This window comes from Gossypium arboreum, chromosome 11, assembly GCF_025698485.1.
Source record: "Gossypium arboreum isolate Shixiya-1 chromosome 11, ASM2569848v2, whole genome shotgun sequence".
NCBI lineage: Eukaryota > Viridiplantae > Streptophyta > Magnoliopsida > Malvales > Malvaceae > Gossypium > Gossypium arboreum.
Window position 1 is genome coordinate 82,070,663 of NC_069080.1, and position 4,201 is coordinate 82,074,863.

At 34.9% G+C, this 4,201-nt stretch overlaps 1 non-coding gene across 1 annotated transcript; it reads right to left on the minus strand.

Moving 5' to 3' along the window:
• Positions 1-2,001: 2,001 nt before the first annotated feature.
• Positions 2,002-2,109, minus strand: LOC128284489 (small nucleolar RNA R71). The gene has a single exon (XR_008274914.1). It is a non-coding gene; the product is annotated as a small nucleolar RNA R71 (small nucleolar RNA).
• Between the last annotated feature and the right edge of the window lie 2,092 nt (positions 2,110-4,201).

The window sequence follows — 4,201 nt, forward strand, 5'->3', positions numbered from 1 at the left end:
AGCATTCAAGCCCTCCACAAATGCTGCCTTTCTAGATTTGCCCCAATCTTAATTTAGCAAGTTTGAAATCATCAAACTTCCCACGTGTGTGGCCGGCCAAGGAAGGGATCTTTCACTGCTAATTTTACCTATTTTTAGCAGCCCTCTTCAACTATAAAAACCGCCTTAAGCTGATCATTTGAAACACACCTCAACTCGTTCACATATTTTCTCTCTTCTCTCCACTTTCTCTCTTCTTTGCCATTCTCAATTCTCCTGCTCTCTTTCTGATTTCTTCCCTTGGAAAAGGGGTTTTCATCAACCGTTTTGGAGCATCATTGAAGTGTTCATAGGAAATCTGATCGACGAGGACAATAGAGAATGAAGAATGGAGCAAGCTAGTCAAGCCACGGAAAAGCACCGGATTTGATTCTTGTTCCCTATCTCTTTAATTTTTGTTGTTGTTATGATGAACATATCTATGAATATTTATGTTGTTGGAATGGTTAATTTAATCAATTTAGATAATGGTGCTAGATTAAGTAAAATCATGACTAAGTTATTCTTGCATTACAATTGTTAGGTAACTAATGAATTAATTATTTAAATGGATTGAAATTGTAATTAATAGAAATAGTACTTAATCAGTGCATGTATAATCATCTAAGGTAGCTGAGTGTATAATCATCTAAGGTAGCTGAGAGTTAAATTAGCAACCGTATCTGACGATACAATTGCCTTGCATAACTTGCAAGATTATTGTGATTAAACTGTTTCAAGGTAAGGATACTTTGTTACCTCACATAGTCTTTTATATGCTTATTAAATCGAGTTAATTGTTTGAATTGACATAGGGATATGTTTAAGAGATTATTTCTAAGTATGTATGTGATATAACATATTTGCCTATTAAGATTTTTTTAATCGATTGAATTGACATAGACATATGTCCAAGAGATGAACAGATTTTGGTAGGTGAATATGCTCATAAGTTAGCAAACTACCGAGTTGTAGTGAATTTATTCGTAACAATATAAACATGAGTTTAATGATTCTAAGAGAAGAAATGTAATTAATCTAACACAATTATGTCATCTTGATTAAACCCGTATTTTGAAATCGTGCATTTGAGATTTATTTATTTAGTTTACTTAGTTTAAAATTTTAGTTTTTAATCACCCTCTTAAAACAAAATATTTTTCTTCACCAAAGTGTTTTAAATAACATTCATAAATAGTTCTTTTCACAGTCCCTGTGGGTACGATAACTCGACATTTACTTGTCACTTTATTACTTGTTATGATTGTGTACACTTGCACATTTTCGTCGTTCCAAGTTTTTGGCGCCGTTGCCGAGGACTGTTTTAAAAGACATTATCTAGGAGATAGTTAATTTTGCATTTTAGTCTCTCTTTTTTTTCTCTCTATTAAATTTTAATCCCAATTTTTTTTTTTTGTTTCAGGTGTTTATGAGTATTGATCAAATTATTGACTTACTCCCCATAGACCCTGAAATTGAAAGGACTTTCTGACAAAAGAGAAAACAAGCGAACCAAAAAAGGAGCAAAGATATGAATTTTGAAAATTCAAACCAATATCTAGGAGGAACATTCACTTGTAATACTCACAATCCGATCATTGCTGTCGATGATAGAAACTGTGCCATTCAACAATATGTCATTCCTCTATTCAACAAGCTCAATCCGAGTATTAGGAGACCCGAAATTGAGGCACAACAATTTGAGCTAAAGTCGATCATGTTCCAAATGTTGCAAAATATGGGACAATTTAGTGGGATTCCTACTGAAGATCCATATCTTCATCTATTACTATTCATGGAAGTGAGTGACTCATTTAAACTAATTGGGGTGACTGAGGACGCCTTGAGACTGAGATTATTTCCAAACTCCTTAAGAGATAGAGCACGAGCGTGGTTGAACTCTCTACCGTCCAGCTCTATAACTACATGGCAAGAGTTGGTTGGTGTTTCTTAATGAAATATTTCCCTCCATCTTTAACAGCCAAGATCCGAAATGAAATCACTTCATTTCAACAACTTGATAAAGAATCTTTATATGAGGCATGGGAAAGGTTCAAGGAGTTTATTATGAAAGTTCCCTCATCACGGCATTCCTTGCTGTGTTCAAATGATGGTAGATGCTTCAGCAAATGGAGCCCTTCTTTTTAAGTCTTATAACGATGCTTATGAGATTATTGAAAGAAATTCCAACAATGACTATCAGTGGCCAACCAACCGAGCAGTCTTAGAAAAACGAGCAGTAGGAGGACATGAAGCAGATGCACTTTCTTCTTTGGCAGCCCAGTTATCTATGTCTTCTATGCTTAAGAACATAATTGTCAATAGTTTCAATGGTAATATGTCAGGTCAGCAGCCGAATCAGTTTGAAAATATTTCTTGTGGATACTGTGGAGATGGCTATTTCTTTGAAAATTACCCATCGAATCAAGAGTCAAATTATTACATGGGAAATCAAAATTGGAATGGTCCGCAATCAAATTTTTACAACTCTTCATGGTAGAATCATCCAATTTCTATATGGAGTAATCAATGGGCGGACCATAAAGACTCTGTTATGCCATTTCGATCAAATTATCCATCGGAATATTTTCAACAAGTGCAACAACCCCCACCAACTAAATCTTCAAGTGATCTTGAGAATCTGCTAAAGGCATACATAGTGAAGAATGATACCACTTTAAGAAATCTGGAGAATCAAATGGGTCAACTAACCAATGAACTTTGAAATAAACCCCAAGGTATTTGGCCAAGTGACACAGAAAATCCAAAAATTTTGGGCAAAGAACATTGTAAAACAGTCTATTTGCCAAGTGGAAAGATATTGGAGCCCAATGTGGTTGAGGTTCAAGATAAGCCTGTTCTAGCTCAAGACAAAGGGGAAGTTCAACGAAGTGTTGAAACTCCAGTATCACAGAAGTTAGATTCAGTGATCATTAATAAGGTAACCTCTAAACCAGTTAGTTCTGATTATCTAACACCCTTGTCAGGTGCAGAAAAATTTCCACAAAAGAGTTGTTTGTTAAAGCTAAGATTCCACCATTGCCATATCCTCAACGATTCCAGAAGCAGCAACTAGATACTCAGTTAAAAGAAATTTTTTATAAAAAGGTGACTTTTAATGACTTTGATGCTGCTAAATCCCTAGATGTAGTTGAAGACTGTTCTGCTATTTTCAAGATGGAATCACTGGCTTCTATAGAGTTGGAGCTCAATTCTATAGATGATCCAATAGAATGTATTCTGCTAGCGGATTTGCCAAGTGAGACGAGGAATGTTTGGCTTTGTTAAAAGATAAAACGAAGGGATTCACTCAGGAAGTTCCACTGGAATCATTAGAGTTATTATCTCAGGACTACATACAACCAAAAGTGTTGATTGAAGAGCCAGCTAAATTGGAATTTAAGATTTTGTCTCCTCATTTGAAATATGACTATCTGGGTCTGTCTTCGACTTTGCCTGTCATTGTTTTAGCTAATTTTACCAAAGATCAAGAAGAAGAGGCACTTCTAATTTTGGAAAGGCACAAGAAAGGTACTGGATGGATTATTTCACATATTCAAGTCACGGGTTGGAGGATTTGTAGGAATTACAGGAAGTTAAACAAGACCACCAGGAAAGATCATTTCAAGTTTTCTTTCCCTAATAAGATGTTGGACAGATTTGATGGGAAAGAACATGATTTCTTCCTAGATAGTTATGGTTGGTATGATAAATGGCCATTTGACACCACTAAAGTCAATGACGATCTTGAATAAAATGGAGGGAGTTCTCTTCACTTTCTCTATCGTTATTTTATATTTTTAGTTTTTTCTCTCATTTGAATAAAATGGGAGACTTAGATAAAATTTTCTTTAGTTCATTACATTAATTAAAACTCTGTCTAGGAGATTGGGACTTAAGCGGGACCATCTGTGACCCCTCCAGTCTTTCTTGGGAGTCTAATTTAATGTAATTTTTTAAAAAATATATTTTTCTAAGTAGCCCTAAGAATTTAAGTATTTGTTTTGTTAAATAAAGGGTCAACTTTTAACCCAAGCACTAATTTCTTTGAGTATTTTTTTAGCTTATTTTTAGTACAGTTCTTAGGATCCAAAAAGGAGCTGCCATTAGGCTTAAGACACTACTAAGAAGGGAAATATTCAACCCTTTTCTGCACAAACCTATAGCCCTTACCTTGCTCTGC